The sequence below is a fragment of the Chiloscyllium plagiosum genome, unplaced genomic scaffold, assembly GCF_037043375.1.
Source record: "Chiloscyllium plagiosum isolate Xiang-an unplaced genomic scaffold, Cpla_swu_hap1 HiC_scaffold_35, whole genome shotgun sequence".
NCBI classification, from domain to species: domain Eukaryota; kingdom Metazoa; phylum Chordata; class Chondrichthyes; order Orectolobiformes; family Hemiscylliidae; genus Chiloscyllium; species Chiloscyllium plagiosum.
This window is the reverse complement of record NW_028270173.1, coordinates 12,069,909-12,092,253: the sequence shown is the minus strand read 5'-3', so window position 1 is coordinate 12,092,253 and position 22,345 is coordinate 12,069,909. Positions and strand designations below refer to the sequence as shown.

General features: G+C 41.7%; 1 pseudogene across 1 annotated transcript in view; it reads left to right on the top strand.

Moving 5' to 3' along the window:
- Positions 1–22,345, top strand: part of LOC122547981 (butyrophilin subfamily 3 member A3-like) — an 84,152-nt pseudogene that overhangs the window by 56,648 nt on the left and 5,159 nt on the right. Inside the window, exons 6-7 of the transcript XR_015753025.1 lie at positions 3,645–3,677; positions 14,949–14,975. The product of XR_015753025.1 is annotated as a butyrophilin subfamily 3 member A3-like (transcript). The remainder of the gene's footprint in view (positions 1–3,644; positions 3,678–14,948; positions 14,976–22,345) is intronic.

Genomic DNA, 22,345 nt, shown 5'->3' with positions numbered 1-22,345 from the left:
GGGTGAGAGGTTGTGCTTTCAAGGTAGATGTGTAAATCTGTGAACTTGTGATAGATATTAGTAAACAGGATAATCCCAGAAATGGAGATGGAGAAGACAAGGAAGGGAAGGGAAGAGAAGAATCAGAGATTGTCAGATGAAGGTGAGAGAAAGATGGAAATTGGAGGCAAAGTTGCTGACTGTTTCCAGTGCTGGACCAGGTCAAGAAATGGCACCAATGCAGTTATTAACAAACCGAAGAAAGAGTTGTGGAAGGGGACCTGAGTCGGACTCGAACAAAGAATGTTCCAGATTCCCCAGAAAAAGACAGGCCTCACTCAGTACTTATACCTTCCCTGCTGTCATTTTAATTCATGATGTGGAGGAGCCAGTGTTGGACTCAGGTGGACAAAGTCAAAAATCACATGACACCAGGTCCAACAGAGCCCCTGTTCTTTCCTCAGGCAGCTCGTGAGGGAGAATACATCGGACACAGGATGTATAGTAAAAGATCAAAGGGTCTTGCAATATACACGCATGTATTGAACAAAAGCAGACTGCTATTAAACTCTTTAATCAGTTAGAATGGAGGAGCAGGTTTCGATTGATTAATATGTAAATCCCTGCCCCAAGATAACTTCCGGTTTTATCAGAACAGAGATGACACCTTTGGTCAGACAATGCATTTTAGGTGTGATGCCATGTTTCAAATCTATTTGTATCTCATCCTGAAGCCAGACGGGTTTTATTTGCAATATGGGAATTTATAAATCAATGGGGTGAGTGTGCATTTGTAGCTTTGAATTTGCAGATACATTCTGTTTTGTTCAAAAAGTGCACAATCTGTGGACACTCAGTTAATGTGGCAATTTATAAACTCCTACTTTGGAAATAAAACCCGTCTGGCTCCAGGGTGAGATACAAACAGACTTGAAACACAGTGTCACACCTAAAATGCATTGTCTGACCGAAGGTGTCACCTTTATTCTGATAAAACCTAAAGTTATTTTGGGGCAGGGATTTACATATTAATCAATTGACACCTGCAGATCCACTCTAACTCATAAAGAGTTATCATCTAGGTTTATTCAATACATTCACATAAATTGTATGACCCCTTGAACTTTAACGTTAAATCCTGTATCTGATGTACTCTCTCTCACTCGCTGCCTGAGGAAGGAATGGGAGCTCTGAAAGCTCGAGATTTCAAACAAACCTGTTGGACTATAACCTGGCGTTGTGTGATTTTTGATTTTAATTCCTGTTCGAGTTTTCCCTGTATTGAGGAAATATTGAAATTGATTAAAACCAGAATGACCACCCATCATCAATGTGCCCTATATTTTCTGGGCAGGACATTTCCAACACAAGCACTGACACAATGGAACACAGCGGGAAATGAGTTACTCCTCAACCAGGAATGCACAATAGAAGCTGATAGTAAAAGGCAGAGTCACCATAGTATTAGTGGACCATAGAGCTGCTCTGTCACCAGAGAGAGAAAAGACTGGTGGTGGTTTAACCTGAGGGTCACCTCAGCTCAGACAAGGAGTGAGGTTGAGAAACTGGAACCTTCATGGTAACCTCAGCCTGTCCAGGAATTGAACTCACACTGTCAACATCACTCTTCATGATAAACCCCTTCAGTCTATCCCTCAGTATCATGAGGCAGAATCCATCAGTGAAGCATCATCAGGGGGGAGAGGTAATAATTAATGAAATGGATGAAAGCCAAGGGAAAGCTGACATTCCTGATCATATTCGAGCTGAGGTCTTCAAAGTTGGCAGAGTTTTGATCACGTCAGGACTCCGTGTTCTTATCCTATGGATTTGGGAGGAAGAGGAATTGAAAGTTGACTTTAGGAATGTAACAACTGTATTTTTCTCCAAGAACGGAGACAGATCAGTAAAATGATGGAAGGTGTCATTAACAGTACTGTCAAGCAGTACCTGTTCAGCAATAACCTGCTGATTGACACCCAGTTTGGTTCCACCAGAGCCACCCAGCTCCTGACCTCATTCCAGCCTCATTTCAAACATGGACAAAAGGTATGAATTCCAGAGGAGATGTGAGAGTGACAGCCCTTCACATCAAGGCCACATTTGACCAAGGAATTTAAACAGAACTGAAAGCAGTAAGAGTTGGGAAAGTCCCTCTGCAGGTTGGAGTCAGACAAGGCACAAAGGAAGATGGTTGTGATTGTTGGAGGTCAGTCACCTCAGCTTCAGGACATCACTGGAAGTGTTCGTCAGGGGAGTATTTCTTAGCCCAACAATTTCAGCTGCTTTATCAATTACTTTCCCACTTCTGACCTAACAATAGAGGGATGTTCACTGAAGATTATTGAGTGTTCAGCACCATTCGCAGCTCCCCAGTTACTGAAGCAGCCATGTACAAATGCAGCAGAACATGGGCAATATCCAAGATGGAGCTGACAAGTGACAAGTAACATTCATACCATACAGGTTCTGGGCTATGACCATCTCCAACAAGAGATAATCAAAACATTGCTCCTCAACAGTCAGTTGCCACCACTGCCTTCTCCACTATCACCATACTGGGACTTGTATTTCTGACAAATTGAACTGGAATAGCCATGTAACTAATGTGGCTGCAAAAGCAGGTCAGAGGATAGGAATCCTCACATCTTCCACATTATGTTCCATTGACCATGTTCTTCCCCACTCACTAAGCCTGTCCAGATCCTCTTGAAATCACTTTGCATCTCTCTCACAACACATGGTCCCACCCTGCTTTAAATTTGCTGAACCACCTCCTCTGGAGGACCTCATCAAACTTCATCATGCTTAGAGACCTAATTTTTTTTAAAAATCCTGATAACCCCTGCGATGTCCTGCCTCATGCCCGAAGATCTATGGGTCAGGAATCAGCCTGTTCAGTTTCCTGAGACTAAGGCAGGAACCCATGACCCTGAGTAGGCATCAACAATGACAAGGAGTTGTTTCTAATGTTAGCTGGCAGCTCATTGATTTCATTGCTCTTTTAATTCTTGATGAGGTGTGTCACATCAGGTCTGTATGTTGGATTTTGGTTTAAATCTTTTGATGTGACATTTTTCTACAATCTTTCAACATAAGGATTGATCAAGACAATTCATGGATTTCATTGGCTGTTTCCTGATCTTTATGTTCTCTTATCTTTTTTATTGTAAGGACCTGATGGGTGTTTAAAATGTGAAATTTTCATTTTACCACAAAGACACAATCTCCTTAACATGCAAATTCGCATCTGTTATCCTCATCTGACTCCCTTCTGACTCCCAGTTCTGGTGACATTTTGTCATCTGGTGCCTCAGTATCATTTTCAGAAACATTACCCTCAAGTGAAGGGTACACACTCTGATTTCTTTCTGTCACATTTTTATTGCAGCTCATGTTTCTTTGTATATTTAAAAATAATTGAGCTACAATCGGTCAGGAGTGATATTTTCTTTTTATCAGGATATTCTTTTCCCCACGTTTCTTCAACCAGTTTGAGAAAATTTCTGATGTTTAAATTCAGTTTTCCATTTCCCACTTCATCCTCCTTGTTACACAAACCATTTACACAGTACATGAAGCACAACACAGTTTATTAATCAAATACCTAAAATTAGTAAATTATTTTTCCTAATACTCATGAAAATATTTTTGTATCTTTGTAGGATTGAAACTTCAGAAAACATTCATAGAATGTGGTAAGAATTTATTATTAAAATGTTCACAAGACATAAGAAACGTGGATTTTGGAATGATTACAAGTATAATTGAACATGCTTCATTTTAAATATTTTATTATCAGTTGTTAACATATTTTGATGGTGTGACTAATACAATGTGAGACGAAGTATGTAAGTTAGCTCACTGACTGGAAGGTCACCATGACGAGGTAACATCATCAGTGAGAGTCTCTGGTGAAGCGTTGGTGGTATGTCCCGCCTCTCTATTTACAGGTTTTTTTCTTCAGGTCGGTGATGTCATTTCCAGTTTTTTTTCAAGGGAAGGAGGATGGGACCTAAGTCAATGTGTTTATTGATGGACTTCTGGTTAGAATGCCATGCCTCTAAGAATTCTCATGCATATCTTTTTTCACCTATCTTGACTGTTGTCCCAGTCAAAGTGGTATCCTTCTTTGTCTGTATGTATGGAAACAAGTGATAGTGGGTTGTATCTTTTGGTGGCCAGTTGGTGTTCATGCATCCTGGTGGCACGTTTCCTGCTTGTTTGTCCAATGTAGTGTTTTTTACAATTCTTGCATTGTATCTTGTAAATGACATTAGCTTTGCTGGTCATATCTAATAGATCCTTTAGGTTCATTAGTCACTGTTTAAGTGTGTTTATGGGCTACCATGATGCCAAGGGGTCTGGGTAGTTTGGAAGTCATTTCTGATAAGTCATTGATGTAAGGTAATGTGGCGATAGTGTTTCGTTGCGTCGTGTCAGCTTGTTTGGGTTTGTTTTTGAGGAATTGGTGGATTGTGTTTGTTGGGTACCTGTTACATACTTATCATCAGCCTGAGTTTCAAATCTTCTCAAAAATCGCGAACAATGTGAGACTCTTTTCTTTAAGATCCTCACTCAGGTTTAGTTTATTTTGATCCAGTAATTACAGAAGAAAAAAATTGATAGCTTACTTTAAAACATTTTATACTCAAAGAATTAGTTTATTTTTATCGATAATCTGATTGAAATTAAAAATGGATTGAAAATCATGATGGAAAAAAATTTACAGAATTAACATGCTGAGAAGGAAAATGAGAAATTAATTTGAAAAGATTTCTATTACTTGAATTCCAGCAAATAAATGCTTCAACAATATTTGCATCAGGATGCTCAAATATATTTCCATTAATTAGTTTCTTATGTGATTGAGATAATACATGATCTTACACCTGACATTGAAAACATTGTGTACCATGATGATAATCAAAAGCTGAAAAAAACCTGAATTCTAAGGATGTAAAGTTTGTTTCAAAGAAGTCTCTGACAAAAGCATATCCAAAAGATATTTTGAAATGTGATTATTTATTTCAGTCTATTTTGAATTATTTTCAATTGACATGTAAATTGTGAATTTCAGCAAAACCCTGCGACAAGGTCCCATATGGGAGACAGATCAAGATGGTAAAAGCACATGGGATCCAGGGTAACTTGGCATAATGGGCCCAAAATTAGAAGGAGACAGAGGGTGGTGGTAAAACGCTGTTCTCGTGACTGGGGGCTGCCATCCAGTGGTGTACAATTGGATCAGTACTGTGTCCATTATTGTTTGTGATTTATGTAAATAATACAGATGAGAATGTTGGGGGTTGGTGGGGGTGCTGATGCGAAGTAAGTTTGCAGATGATACAAAGATTGGCTGGTTGGTTAATATTGAAGAAGAAAGGTCTCAGTTTACAGGAGGATATAGAGGTGTTGAGCAGATGGGCAGATCATTGGCAGAGGGGATTTAATCCTGAAAAGTGTGAGCTGTTGCATTTCAGAAGAAGCAACAAGGCAAGGGAGTACTCACTGAATAGTGAGCACTCGGAAGCTGAGAGGAACAGAGGGAACTTGGGGAGCTGGTTCACAGATCCCTGAAGACAGCGGGGCAGGTTAATAGGGTGATTAAGGCAGCACATTAAGACACTTGTCTTCAACAGTTGTAAATTATAAGAGCAGGGAGGTCACTTTGAAGCTGTACATGACTGGTTAGGATACTGTATGCAGTTCTGGTCAGCTCACCATCGGAAGGATGTGAGTGCCCTGGAGTGGGTACAGAGGAGATTCACCAGGATGGTGTCTGGGATGGAGCATTGCAGCTATGAAGAGGGGCTGGGTAGGTTTGTGTTGTCTTCTTCAAAACAGAAAAGGCTGAGGTGGGGACCTGTTAGAGGTGTATAAGGTGATGAGGGCACAGGCAGGGTGGGAGGGAATCAGTTCTCCTTAGTTGAAGGGTCAATAACAAGGGGAATAATTTTAGGTGAGGGGCGGTATGTTTTCGGTGTCTTTGAGGAAGTCCCTTTTTACCAGAGGGTGGTGGGAATCTGGGATACACTGCCTGGGAGGGCAGGAGAGGGGGAAGCTCACAACCTTTAAAAACTATGTCATAACATTCAAGACTATGGGCCAAGAGCTGGAATGTGGGATCAGTGTAGATAGGATGGTGCAGAATCCATGGGCTGAAAGGACTGTATTACTCAATAACCAATATATGGACTACATTTACTTTTTTTTTGCAACTTTTCCATTCAACCAGATTCTGTGACAGTTTACAGTGTACGGTGGCTCTGTGGCTAGCACTGTGGCCCAACAGGATCAGGGACCCTCGGGTGACTGTCTGGAGCTTGCATGTTCTCCCGATGTCTGTATCGGTTTCATCTAGATGCTCCAATTTCCTTCCAAAGTCCAAAGACGTGCAGTTTAGGTGGATTGGCTAATCTAAATTGCTCATAGTGTCCAGGGATGTACAGCCTCAGCTGATTAACTGTGGGAAATGCAGAGTTACAGGGAGAGGATGGGGTGGTGGGTCTGGGTGGTGGGTCTGGGTGGAATGTTCTGCACAGGGTTGGAGTGGACCCAGATGGCCTGCTTTCACACCAGAGGGATTCTATGGTTCAATGACTGAAAGTACATTTGGCTGGAAAATGCTTAATACTCACCTTGTGGCTTGATTTATTTTATCTTTCTTAAAATAAATGTTCTTCTACTAAAACAGTTGCTGACCCCTGGGCTAGGTTGATCTGAGAAAAATGGTTACGAGAGCAAACTATTGTCTGTCCATAATCAACAACAAAAGCTGCAGTTTCAGCTTGAGAGCAGAAACGGAGGAGTTAAAAAGGGAGACGAAAAGTGTCCATAACAGACTGAGAAGGAACTTGCTCTGACAAAGTTACATATTATTTCTCAGGGACTTCCCAAGCTCTTCATTGTCAATGGATTACTTTTGACATGTGATTGACATTGTTAAGCAAATTTTATATTGGTCATAATATTGACTTGTTTAATCTGTTTGAAAAGGAAAAGTTATATTCAGGATGTAGGTTTGCTCAGTGAATGGGAAGGTTCATTTTCAGATGTTTTGTCACCATACTAGGTAACATCTTCAGTGAGCTTCCGGACGAAGCTATCTTCAATTTATAAACAGACTATGCGGTAAAATTTGAATGATAATGCTAATTAAATTTTTTTAAAACATTGACTAAATTCTTTTCTATTTTATAAATCATTGGAAAGCTCGTGTTGAGCTGAATTTTTGAATTGTACAATGTTACTACACAGCAGGAGGTCATTATGCTGGTCTTGTCTGTGCTGACTCTGCCAGAGCAATTCACCCTTGCCACTCATCTGCCTTTTCCCAGCAACCCCACAAACTTACACTGTTCAGATAATAGTCTCAATCTTTTTTGAAAGACTTGATTACTTCTGCCACCAGACTCTCAAACAATAAATTCCAGATCCAGATTCCATGTAAAAAAAGGTTTATCTTTTGATTTATGAGGAAAAAAAGGTGTTCCTTAATTCTCCAATCACCTTGAATTGTTGTTTGCTAGTTCTCGATCATTTCACCAATGGGTTCAGTTTCTGTTTGCATCAAAAATAACACATTGACCATTCGATCCTCATTGCCCTGTAAGAACACTGCCACTGGCATCAACAGCAGGTTAAATGGCAGATCATCATTTAGTGTTAGCGGTGCAGTAGTACAGGATTCAGGTTGCCAAAGGCACTCTCATGTTGTTTTGTCAATTCAAAATGTTTGTCTTTCTTTGACAAACTTGTCAAAGCCTCTAATACAGTGTCAAAATTGAGAATGAACTTTTAATAAAATCCACTTGAGCCAAAATTCTATAAAGTTTCACATTCTGCCTCACGAATGAGAAGTTCTAAGTTGTTTTTGTTTTTGCTGCTGTCAGTGTTTCTTGGCTTTGTCCCACAGTTTGACTCAGATAAGTCCCTTCTGCTTTGGCAAATTCACCTTTTGGCCAAGTTTCTCAAAGTTGGTTCGTTGTAACCAATCAAGTAGTTTATTCAAGTGTTGCAAATGTTCTGTCTAAGTTTGACTGAACAGAAACAATTTATCAACAAATATGACATGGTTGTACAGTTCTTTGATGATCTCATTGTTTAATTATTGAAATGTTACAGGTGTATTTAAGTCCATCCAGTGTTACATAAGTCACAAAAGCTGATATTTCTTTGGTTCTCCCAGTCAGAACCAATATCCTTTCAACAAACCATTTTTTGTCAGTTAATTGCTGAACACTGTACAATTTGTTTTGGCCAGTTCATAGTTTGATTAGTTTTTCTTGGAAACTTGACATTTCGGCTGGAAGTGTCATTTCTGAACTTTGATTTTTAAATTTTCCTTTTGTTAAATTTAGGTGCTTATTTCATCTCATCTCTGTATGTTTGTTCTCAGGGGCAACCATTAGGCACACTGTAACTAGGGACTTAATTTATCTTGGAAACTGAGACAGTCCTGACTCAAAGCTCTAATCATGATCTTCAAAATTTTATTTATCTTTCTAATGCCTCTGCGGATGGTAAACAATCGATGTAAATTGTTTTATTCCCAAACCATTCATTATTTCTTTGAATATTTGTGACATAAAATTTGAACCCATTTTTAATTGTATTTCCCTGGGTAATTCACAGCTTGTGAAAAAACAAATGAATTGACATTTCCATTACCATGTTAACCATACTTTTCCTTAAAAACACTGCCTCAGGAAATTATGTTGAAACATTTGTGTATGTTAAAAGATTCTTTGGTCGTTTTGGTTTTAGATGGGTGTCCTACACAATCTATTAAGATCCTGCCAAGCAGTTCTTTGAAAGCTGGTATCAGAATTAAAGGCCCAGGTTGAATTGGTCGTTGGGATTTGTTGTTCCATCACATGGGTAGCATGTCTCTCAAAATGTCACCACGTCATAATGCAATCCTGCCCAATAAAATTGGTTCAATATATTAATCTATCCATTTCTACTGCCTAAGTGACCTGCCATTTGAATTTTGTGAGATAATCGTAAAATTTGGTTTCAGTACTGAGATGGAACTACTGTGTATTCCTCATTGGTTGGTATTTCAGGTGGGCTTCATTTCCTCATTAACATTTTGTCTTCTAAATAATAAGTCAGACATTGGTCCTGATTTGATTTTTGAGGAGATTGTTTGATGTAGCTCTCTCAATTCTGGATCTGTCTGTTGCATTTCTATTGAAGATTGGCTAAACATGTCACTTTCATTCTCATTTCCTTCCTGTTTTTCATTTCGTTTTTTGTTTTAAAATAGCGTCAGATAACTGCATTTCAATGTCGCCTTTCTTATATTAATTCTGACCTGAGATCTAGTCACAACAGTCAAGGATCGGCTTCCTGTACCATCTCAGTTTTATTTTTATTTCTGTTGCATTTCCAATCCATTAAAACAACCAGGTCATTCCCCAAAGTAAAATCAATTCTTTCTATCAGGAGCTATTGCACTATTCTGACTATTGTGATACCAACTGACAATATCACTGGACAAGTCAGATCCCAGACTGGAACCCTGCTTGACTGATCACAATTTTCTTTGTAATGCTGCAGATTTTGAGGTTTATGAAAATGCAAAAACAGCACATTTCCTGCTGAATGGGAAAGATATAAAGACCCAAAAGAAGCTTATAATAGCGACTAAAGGGATAATGAAAAGAAACTTGTCAGGCATATCCAAATCAATAAGAAGAAATTAATAGTTACTAAAAGTGAAAGAGGGTGGTTAGTGTTGACCCACTTAAGACTGAAAGCGGCGATATTGTGGGAAAATGTTGAATAATTATGACACGTCAGTATTTACAGTAAAGGAGGATAGCTTGCCAGAGGTTTTGAGGAAATTAAGAGTGAATTGGGAACAGGGACTGAATAAAATCAATGTGATTAAAATTGGTAATGAAAAAATTCATCAAATTAAAAAGGGACAAATCTCTGGGACCTGAAGGGTGTTAAAGGAAGTAGAGGAATACATTGTCGATCTCTCATTATAATCTGTCAGAGTTTCCCAAATACAGGAGTCATCCATCTGGATTGGAAAACTGAACATGTCATTCCACTTTTTAAGCAGGGTGAAAGAGGAAAACTGGGGAATTAGAGACCAGTTAGCACAACATCTGTGGTGGAGAATTTGTCAGAATCTATAATCAAGAATGGGGGAACTGAACATCTTGAGATTTTTCAGTTAATCAGGTAGAGCTAGTATAGATTCATGATAGATAGGTCATACCTGACAAACTTCACTGAACCTTTGAAGAGGGATAAAGTTGTAGAAAGAGGAACATCTATGAATGTTTTTTATATGAACTTACAAAAGGCATTTGATAAAATTCTGCAAAAGAGACTGATAACTAAGATAAAAGGCCATGGAATTGACAGCAAGTTGCTGACATGGCTGGGAAATTGGCTGAGAGGCAGGCAACAGAAAGTAGGGATAATGGGTGGGTACTGTAATCAGCAGGATGTGACCAGTGGTGTCCCACAATGATCTGCTTTATGGCCTCAATTATTCACATTATTTATTAACAACTTGGATAATGGCATGGAAAGTAATTATCCAAATTTTCTGTTGATACAATATTAGGTGACATTATAGACAGTGTTTGATTTGATTTGGTTTATCATTGTCACACGTGCTGAGATATAGTGAAAGGGTTTCTTTTACATGCTACCTAGACAAATTATTTTTTCCATAAATACAGCAAGGTAATAGAACAGAGTGCAGAATATAGTGTTACAGCTACAGAGAAGATGCAGAGAAAAGTCAACGCTCTTATATTGAGAGGTCCATTCCCAAGTCTGATAATAGCAGGGAAGAAGCTAGTCTTAAATCTGTTGGTATTTATTTTCAAACTTTTGTAACTTCAGGGAAACTTGTCAGGCATATCAAAATCAGGAGGAAGAATTGAATAGCTACTAGAAGGGAAAGAGGCTGGTTAGAACCAATGTTGACTCACTAAAGTGGCGATATTGTGGGAAAATAGCAGACATGTTGAATAATTACTTTGTCTCAGTATTTACAGTAAAGGAGAATAGCTTGTCAGAACTTTGAGGAAATTCAGAGTGAATTGGAAACAGGGACTGAATGAAATTAATATGAATAAAACATTGGGAATGGGGAAATTATTTGAATTAAAATCCCTGGGAGCTGATGGTTTCTATCTGAGGGTGTAAAGGAAATTATGGGCTAACTGGTCTGTAATTCCCTAGTTTTCCTCTTTTACCCAGCTTGAAAAGCAGAATAATGTGCAATTTTTCAAACCTGATGGACAACTACGATGGGAGAGGGTGGGAAGGAGTATAATCGAGATGGGAGGGGTCTTTGATTATGTTGGCTGCATTCCCGAGGCACTGGGAAGCATAGGGAAAAAGTGACGACTACAGATGCTAGAGATCAGAGTTGAAAATGTGCTGCTGGAAAAGTACAGCCAGTCAGGGAGATTCCGAGGAGCAGGAGAGTCAATGTTTCGGGCATAAAGCTGTTGATGAAGGGCTTATGCTCGAAACATTGATTCTCCTGCTCCTCAGATGCTGCCTGACCTGCTGTGCTTTTCCAGCACTACACTTGTCAATGAGACACAAAGGCAGAGTCAATGAAAGGAAGGTTGGTTTTTGTGACGGACTGGGCTGCACTCTGTCTGGATATATCCCTACCTGGTATGGCAACTGTAGAATTCAAGATCGGAGACGGTTACAGAGAGTGGTGAACTCGGCCCAGGCAATCACAAAGGCCAACCTCCCATCTACAGAATCCATCTACCAGGCCCACTGTCAAGGAAAGGCTGCCAGCATTCTCAAAGATCCATCCAACCCTGGCAGGGTTTTTCTATAACCTCTACCATCGGGGAGAAGGTACAGAGGCCTGAACACCCGCACCAGCTGGTTTCGTAACAGTTTCTGCCCTACTATTGTTGGAATACTGAATGGACTCACAAACTCTTAACATTCACCTGTAACTGTGCTTTTTTTGCTGCAGTTTGCCTGTAATTTACTTATCTATGCTACTTAACTCTGTGATCTGCCTGTATTGTTCACACGACAAAGCTTTTCACTGTGCCTTGGTACACGTGACAATAAATTCAATTCAATTCAATTCAATTCACAACTTTCTGTCGTTTCTTGTGGATCTTGGGCAGAGCAGTTGCCGTACCAAGCTGTGTTGCATCTGGATAGGGTGGTTTTTGTTGTGTATTGATAAAAATTGGTAAAAGTCATTGCAGATATGCTGAATGTCATTAGGGTTCTGAGAAAGTAGAGACACTGGTGTGTCGATGTGTAGGGATCAGGATCGATTGCTGATGATAATCACTCCGAGGAACTTGAAGCTGTCTCCAACCTCAATCTCAGCACCATTGATACAGACAGGGAGGTGTCTGCCACTCGACTTCTTGAAGTCAATGACCAGCTCCTTCACTTTGCTGACATTCAGGGAGAAATAGTTGGCTTTACACCATGCCACGAAGATGTCTGACTCTTTCCTGTAATCTCTCTTGCCGTTATTTGAGATCTGACCCACTATGGTGGTGTCATCAGTAAATTTGTGAATGGAGTTAGTGCTGAATTTGGCCCCACAGTTGTGAATGTATAAGGGGGTACAGTGAGGGGCTGAGCATGCAGCCAGTGTTCGGGATTATTGTGGAGGAGATGCTGTCACCTATCCTTACTGATTGGGAGCTGTGGATCTAAGTCAAGGATCTAATTGCAGAGGGGGGGGGGAGCAGGGTCCTAGGTCTCAGAGTTTGGGGATTAATTTTGTCGGAATTGCTGAAGGGGAATCTAAAGTCAATAAATATGAATCTGGGATAGATGCCCATGTTATCCAGATGTTCCAGGGATGAGTGTAAGATGGTGTCTGCCATGGACCTGTTACCCCAGTCAGCCAACTGCACAGGGTCAATCAAGGCACTCAGGGAGGCTGGGGTTGATGCTGTGACTAACGTTTTGAAGCATGTTATAATTATGACGTCAGAGCCACCGGATGGTAGGCATTGAGGCACACTGCCTGATTTTGCTTTTGCACCAGGAATGATAACCGTCTTCCTGAAGTAAATGGGAACTTCAAAACCGTAGTTACGAGAGATTAAAGATATCAGTGAATACTCCTGCCAGCTGGTCCATACAGGGTCTGAGTGCACGGTGGGGGACTCCATCCAGACCAGTCCCTTTCCATTTGTTCACTCTCAAGAGACAGATCTAATGTCTGTAGCAGTGACCGTGGGTACAGGCCCACCCAAGGCTATTGGGAGAGGTAATGTCATTTCACTGACCTTCTGTTCAAAATGAGCATCAAACACGTTGAGCTCATCAGGGAGGGATGTACTGTTACCCGTGATTCTGTTTGACTTCACTTTGTAGCCAGTTATGTTGTGTAAGCCTGGGTACAAGTGATGGGGGCCTGTGTGATTAGTCTGGGTCTCAAGCTCCGTTTAGTATTGTGTCTTGGTGTTTCTGATGAACTTACAAAGGTTCTAAATAATTAGAAGAATAACAAAAAGAAACTTCATCACGAAAGTGAAGACTCCTTGGCTGCAGAACCGACAATTAGATCCTACAATTAGAATTCTTAGTTTATTGTCATGGACTCACATGAGTGAAGTCAGAAGTTTACAAAGTTGCCCCTTATGGCGCCATCTTAGGTACAAAGGTACCAAGGTCCAGAATCTTCGGAATAAATTAGAAGAATAGAGAAATAAAAGTTCAGCATCACAGTCATTCAACCGGACCGAGCCGGGTCTTACCTCCAGTACGCACTGGGCCTCGTCCCCAGGCTGTGCCAGGAAGCTCCCTCTGCTCCGCATCAAACTCCGATGACCCACCGATCACTGAGCACTGGCACAGCCGATGACCCATCAGTGCTCGCTGTAGGCCCACTGCAGACCCTGCTCCAGGCACCGAGCTCCACCACTGCTAATGACACTCCAACACCACTCTATGTATCTACTGAAGCATTGAAAATACACAGGAACTGCTCCTTGCTCCATCCACAACTGTTTCCTGTTAACCCCCATCAGTAAGTTTCCAGTGACAGGCCACATCTGGAGTGCATGAATTATTCCATCCAATCATAGGACTCCGTTCAAATTGGATCTGCTGAATTCTGAAAATTCCTGCTTCCCACAATCCTAACCAATCCTCCAATCCTTGTTTCTGCAAACCCCTTCCCCACTCTTAAAACCACTCAGATCGGAGAAATGAACCATTTGCCATGACAACACCCTGATGCTGCCTCTCGGAGGAATTGTGAGCTACATTCAGGAATCTCTTGCAGTGTAAGGTCAGAGGGTCTTACCCATGGCCCCCATCCAGTCCCTGTTACTGGGTTATTATTTGACATTGAGTTGACATGGAAAGTATGAGGAATCACAAGGGGTGTCTGAAGGGCATGAGTAGACATTGAGCTGGCACAGGGAGTATCAGAGGGGGCATGGGAATTGTTTTGAGAGATGAATTGGTGTGGAGAGTAAGAGGGGCCATGTGAATTCACTGAAGGGATAGTTCAGGGATAGAGAGCCCCTGGTTGTAGTAAATCCCAGAGAACCAAGGCAGGGTCTCTAACCAGCCCCCCTCAGCATTCACCTATCACCTTGACGACCCAGGGTCTGTTTCCAGGATCAGTGAACCCCATTCTGTCCCAGACTTTCTCACTGCACTCAGCAACCTCCACCCCCCCCCTCCCCTCACCAAACCCTGACCCATCACTATCTTTGGAGTGAAAAATTGCACAATTCAGGGTTCTTCTTACTGAAGGGAGTCCAGAAATGTCCCGACTGGAGCTACCTGCCTCAGTATCGGTCGGGAAAATTTGCTTCTTACCTTCCAATTGGTAATGAGCAATGCCACAGAAGGTCTCCAAGCTGTGTTTACCTCGTTTAAAAATGTCTGTAAAAACCTTTGTGTGGAATTATTTATGCTTCATGTCACAGCACGTTATTCAGTTTATTTATTATTTCTGTTTCCAGAGTGGAAGAGAATTTGTGACTGTGAAGGTAAGATTTGAACTTAAAAATATTTTTTAACACATAGGAAGGAAAGAAACTCAAAAGCTAACAACTCAAAGCAATGTCCGTGTGAAAATCCCATGTGAACATTGTACATCAGAAACAGGAGCAGGAGTGACCCCGAGAGCTTGCCCTGTCATTTATAAAGATGGCGGCTGATCTGATTGTGACCTTAACTCCATTTTCCTGCCTGACTCCCACAACCTTCGACTCCCTCATTGATCAAAAACCTGTTTAACTCAGCTTCGAATATGTTCAATGAACTGGGCTCCATGGCTCTCAAGGGGGAGAGAATTCTAAAGATTAATGATCCCGAGACACAAAATCCCTCCCCATCTCCATGTTAATTGACAGTGCCCTTACTTTGAAACTCTGTCCCTGGTTCCAGGTTCCCCCACGATGGGAAACAGCCTCTCAATGTCTACTCTGTCAACACCTTCACCATCTTATACATTTCAATAAGAACCTCTCGTTCCTCTAAACTCCAATGAGTACAGCCCCAGCCTGAACCCTTTCATCACAAGGGAACTGCTTCATCCCAGGATCCCACCGAGTGAACATTCTCTGACCTGTCTCCAATGTTTCAATAAAGCTCTTTCCCAATGGCCCCTACCTCAGTCTAACCAGGGCCAGCTGAATTCCTTTCAATGACAATGGATTTCAGAAGGTTTAATTGGTAATTTGAGATCAGATTCAGCATTTCCAATTCCAATTTTGTGAAAACACATTTCACTCCCCCATGATATTGGAAAATAATGAATGACAGTGGGACTCCCACAAACAGGAGCTTGTTCTCACTGAGGCAGCTGGAGCTATATCCCATTGGGTGTAAACTGAGAGAAAAACCCTGAATAAGGCTGGAATAACATAAAAGTAGTGGATTTAGAAATATTTGGAGACATGAGAGCCAGGGAATTGAATAATTTATTTGTCAATTTTTTAAAAAATTATTTTTCATTTTCAGCATTTGGGATTACTATAACGTTATCATAGTATCACCTGCCTCAAACTTCACTTCGCAGTATGATACACACACACACACACACACACACACACACACACACACACACACACACACACACACACACACACACACACACACACACACACACACACACCCACCCACCCACCCACCACGCAAATCTACATAAACATCCCCCCACACACCATAAAGCTAACAGATACAGGAGTAGAATTAGACCATTTGGCCCATTGAGACTGCTCCACCATTTGATCATGGCTGATACATTTCTTGACCCCATTCTCCCTCCTCCTCTCTGTAACCTTTGACCTCCTTACTAGTCATGAACTCTGTCCAACTCTGTTCTAATTACACGCAATGACTTGCCCTCTGTGGCAATGAGTTCCCACATATTAAACCATCCTCTGGCTAAGAAATTCTTCCTCATTTCAGTTCTAAAGGATTGTCCCTTCACTCTGAGGTTCTGCCCTCAGGTCTAGGTGTCTCTTATCTTCTCCATGTCCACTCTATCCCAGCCTCTATGTTTCCTGTAAGTTTCAATCAGATTCCCCTCACCCTTGTAAACTCCATTCAGTACAGACACAGAGTCTTCATATGACTAGCCTTTAACCCCTGGGATTAATCACATATACCCACCAGATCATGTGGATCAGTTGGAGCAGCAGTAAGAGGCAATGAGGAATTTATAGGAGCTAGAGATGTGATGGATAGCAGTTGCAGGAAGGAAGCGAAACTGAAGATACAGTCAGGGAGATGGGTTACAGCCAGGAAAGGCAGGAGGGATAGGAAGGTAGTGCAGGAGTCTTCTGTGGCTATCCCCATCTCAAACAGGGATGCTGGTTTTGAAAATGTAGGAGGTGATATACTCTCAGGGGAATGTAGCACTGACAGCCAGGTTTCTGGTACCAAGACTGGCTCCAATGTAACGTGGGGTAGGTCAGGTTCCTAGCAAATGATTGTAGTAGGACTCACTAGTCTGACCCACTAGTCAGAGACATAGACAGATGTTCCTGCAGCTGACAGCGAGAAATCAGAATGGGTGTGTTGCCTCTGTGTGCTTTGCTCAGAGTTTGTCCATGATGTTGTGCTGTGCAGGCATTTCTATCACAGCTGGTGAGGGAGCTGCAGCTGCTGCCCCACTTACAGTCTCGGGCCCACCCACTGATTCAGAGTGTCCTGAGTGTTGAGACTTGGCTGTTTGCTTCCCCTTAGTCATTCTCGCATGCTTGAGAAAGGATTTAAACAGTTGTTTTACCATCTAACAATACTTTTTTCCCAAAAATAACTAAGGTGGGGGTGGAAAGATATTACTATCTTAAGTCGGGGTGCAGAGCTCAGCAAGGCTGATCTATTCAGATTGCTGCCATCTTGAATCCCCCAGTAAGTTTGGAGATGACACTGAAATTGGAGTTGTAATAGACAGCAAAGAAAGTTACCTCAGATTACAACAGGATCTTGATCATATGGACTAAAGGGCTGAGAAGTGGCAGATCGAGTTTAATTTAGATAAATGTGAGGTGCTGCATTTTGGAAAAGCAAATCAGAGCAGAACTTATACAATTAATGGTAAGGTTCTGGGGAGTGTTGCTGAACAAAGAGACTTTTGAATGCAGGTTCATAGCTCCTTGAAAGTAGAGTCGCAGGAAGATAGGATAGTGAAGAAAGTGTCTGGTATGCTTTCCTTTATTGGTCAGTGCATTGAGTATAGGAATTGGGAGGTCATGTTGCGGCTGTACAGGACATTGGTTAGGCCACTTTTGGAATATTGTTTGCAATTCTGGTCTCCCTGCGATAGGAAGGATGTTGTTAAACTTGAAAGAGTTCAGAAAAAATTTACAATTATTAGATGCCCTACAGTGTGGAAACTGGTCCTTCGGCCCAACAAGTCCATACCGACCCTCCAAAAAGCAACCAACCCAGACCCATTCCCCTACATTCACCTAACACTATGGACAACTTAGCATGGCCAATTCACCTCACCTGCACATCTTTGGACTGTGGGAGAAAACCCACGCAGACAAGGGGAGAATGTACAAACTCCACACAGACAGTTGCCCAAGGCAGGAGTTGAACCCGGGTCCCTAGTACTGTGAGGCAGCAGTGCTAACCACTGAGCCATCGTGCCACCCCAAAGGGTATTGCCAGTGTTAGAGGATTTGAGCTACACAGAGAGGCTTTTGGATGTAGGTTTGCTCGCTGAGCTGAAAGGTTCATTTCCTGATGTTTCGTTACCTTTCTAGGTAACATCTTCAGTGGACTTCATGCGAAGCAATGCTGAAAATTCTGCTTTCGATTTATATGTTTGAGTTGGTGATGTCATTCCCTGTGGTGAAGTCACTTGCTGTTCCTTTTCTCAGGGGGTGGTAGATGTAGTCTAACTCAATGTGTTTGTTGTTCCACCCGGAACTCTATCAACAAGCACATTGAGTTAGACCCCATCTACCACCTCCTGAGAAAAGGAACAGGAAGTGACTTCACCACAAAAAATAACATCACCACAGGAAAAGACATCACCAACCCAAAGAAACCCAAACACATAAATAGAAAGCAGGAATTTTCATCATTGCTTCGCATGAGGTCCACTGTAGATGTTACCTAGAAAGGTAACGAAACGTCTGGAAATGAACGTTGCAGTTCAGTGAGCAAACTTACATCCAAAACCTCAACCTGAGCTACAAATCTTCTCAAAACTCGCTATGGAAGGCTGAATAGGTTGGGGCTGTTTTCCCTGGAGCATCAGAGGCTGAAGGGGGAACCTTATAGAGGTTTATAAAATCATGAGGGACATGGATAGGGTAAATAGACAAGGTCTTTTCCCTGGGATGGGAAAGTCTAAAATAGACAGCATAGGTTTAAGATGAGAGGGGAAATATTTAAAAGGGACCTAAAGGGAATTTTTTCACACAGAGTGTGGTGTGTATATGGAATGAGCTGCCAGAGGAAATAGTGAAGACTGGTACAATTATAGCATTTAAAAGGCATCTGGATGGGGATATGGATAGGAAAGGATATGAGCCAAGTGTTAGCAAATGGGAGTAGATTTATGCAGGATAACTGATCGACATGGATGGTTGGACCCAACGGTCCGTTTCCCTGCTGTACATCTCCATGACTCAATGACTTCTCTGGGTCCCCTCCAATCCAGTACATCTTTCCTTAGATATTGAGCCCTAAACTGCTTTTGTATTCTAGCCCTCTTGACATGAATATCAACTGAACCGACATGTTAACCTTTAAAGAATCCTGAACCAGGATTCCAAACTCTTCCTCAGATTTCTGAAGCCTTTCTCTAGCTATAAAATTCACTTTTATTCTTCCGATCAAAATGCATGGCCTCACACTTTCCCACATTGTATTCCATCTGCCACTTCTTTGCCCACCCTTGCAGCCTGTCTATGTCTTTCTGTTGCCTCCTTGCTTCCTCAATACGACTTGCCCCTCCACTTAACTTTGTGTCATTTACAAACTTCACAACAATATCCTTAGATCCTTCTCTGAGATCATTAATATTTTGTGTGGAGAGTTATGGTCCCAACACTGACCCCTGCAGAGTTCCACTCGTCACTGGCAGCCACCCTGACAGAAGACCCCTGTTACATCCCCCCTGTCTGCCACCTGCCAGTCAGCCAATCCTCTATCCATGTCAGTACATTGCCCTGAACACCATGGGTTCTTACACCTTGTCAGAGGCCTTCAGAAAATCCAAATAGATCATGTCTACTCAGTAATAGAATCCTAATAGAGCCATACAGCGTGGAATAGACCCTTCGGTCCAACCAGTCCATGCTGAACGTAATTCTGAAATAAATGAGTCCTATCTGCCTGCTCCTAGCCCATATCTCTCCAAACCTTCCCCATTCTCGTACTTATCCAAATGTCCTTTAAACATTGTAATTGTAGCTGCATCCACCACTTCCTCAGGGAGTTCACTGCACATACAAACCACCCTCTTGTAAAGAAATCGCATCCTATATCTTTAAAATTTCTCTCCTCACATCTTAAAAATGTGCCCCCTGTATTTGAAATCCCCTCTCCGAGGGAAAAGACAACTACCATTAACCCTATACCTCTTATTATTTTAGAAACTTCTCGTAGGTCACCTCTCATCCCGCTATATACCTGTAAACAAAGTCCCAGTCTATCCAGCCTTTCTTTATAACTCAAACCTCCCACACCCGGCAACATCCTGGTAAATCTCTTCTGAACCCTCTCCACCTTAACAATATCCTCCCCATAACTGGGTGACCAAAACTGGAGACAATATTCAAGAAGAGGCCTCACCAATATCCTGTACAACCTCAATATGATTCCCAACTCCTTTCCCCAAAGGACTGAGAAATGAAGGTAAGTGTGCCAAACGCCTTTTTAACCACCCTGTCTGGATGTGACATAAACGTCAAAGAATTATGTCCCTGCACCCCAGATCCCTCTGTTTTACAACACGACCCAATGCCCTACCATTAACTATATAAGCCCTACCCATGTTTGTTGTATGAAAATTCAATACCTTGCATTTATCCAGACTGAACTCCATCTGCCATTTTTCAGCCCCATTGATCCATTTGCTCAAGATCCCTCTGTATTAGTGAGTTTTGAGAAGATTTGTAGCTCAGGAAGGAACCTTCCAGCTCAGCAAGCAAATCTACATCAATTCCTCTGTATCCTTAAAAACCTTCTTCACTGTCTACTGTGCCACCAATCTTGGTCTCATCTGCAAACTTACTCACCATGCTTTCTACGTTTCATCCAAATCATTTATATAAACGACAAACAAAAAAGGACCCCGAACTGATCCCTGTGGAACATTGCTGGTCCCGGTCTCCAGTCTGGAAAGTAACCCTCCACCATTGCTCTGTCTCCTGCTGTTCAGCCAATTATGTATCCAATTGGCAAGGACACCCTGAATCCCATGGGACCTAACTTTCCTAATTAGGCTACCAGGCAGAACCTTGTCAAAGGCTTCACTAAAATCCAAATAAACAATGTCAATTACTCTGCCATCAACAATCTTTTTGGTAACTTGCTCAAAAAAAACTCAACCAAGTTTATGAGCTATGATTTTCCTCACACAAAACCATGCTGACTCCCTAATCAATGTTTTCCCTCTTGAAATGTCCCTAAATCCTATCTTTTACAAACACCTCCAACAATTTACCCACAACCGAAGCCAGATTCCCAGGTCTATTGCTCCCTGGGGGTGACTCCTTATAACCTTTCTTAAACAAAGGTACAACATTAGCCACCCTCCAGTTATCAGGCACCCCACACGTAGTTAGAGATGATGCAGATATGTCTGCAAGGGTCTTGTCATTTCCTCCCTTACTTCCCACAATGTTCTTGGATCCTGTAGACCAGCTCCTGGAGATGTTTCCACCATTATATTCTCTAAGACCTCTCGAACCTCCTCTTCTGTAAAGTGGCCTGTTTTTAAAACATCAAAGTTTATTTCTCTGCATTCTCCAGACTCCATTATTTTCTCCACAATAAAAACCGATGCAAAATATTCATTTCGTATTTCTCCCATCTCCGGGGGTTAAACACAAAGATGACCACCTTGATCTTTAAGAGACCCTAACCCCTTTCCAGTTACCCTATTGCCCTTAATGATTTTGTAGAATCTCTTTGGATTCTCCTTAACTTTACCTGCCAATGCCATCTCACATCCCCTCTCGGCCTCCCTGATTTCTCTCTGAAGAATGTCCCAACACCCTTTGTATTGATCAAGAGATTCAATTGAATCATGTTGTTGATGTTGAAAATAAGATTCTCTTTTATTCTTGACTAGAATCTCAATATCTTTATTCATCCATTACCAGCCTTACCATTCACTCTAACAGGAACTAAATGCCTCTGAACTCCCATCATCACACTCTTGCACGCCTCCCACTGGTCAGGCGTCCTTTTCCTGTGAGCAGTCTACTCCAATCAACTTGTGAAAGTTCTTGTCCCATCCCATTAAACTGTGCCTTACTCCAATAAAAATCATTAACTTTCATGGAAGGCTTATCCTTTCCAATAACCATTTTGAAACCAATAAAACTATGATCACTAGACCCAAAGTGTTCCCCACTTTTACTTCACTGCCTCTCCTTTGTCTAACTTGTTCATTCCCTCCTTAAACAATTCTAACAGATTTGTACGGCATGACCTTTCCTTGATGAAGCCGTGCTGTCTCAGCCCCAGTTTAACCATGTACTTGCAAGTACTCTGCAATCTCATTCTTAATAATGAACTCTAAAATCTTACCAACGACTGAGGTCAGGCTAACCGCCCTATAGTTTATTGTCTCCTGCCTCCCTCCCCTCTTAAACAGGGATGGTACAATCATCATTTTCCAGGCCTCTGGGACCCTCCCTGACTCCAATGAGTCCTGAGT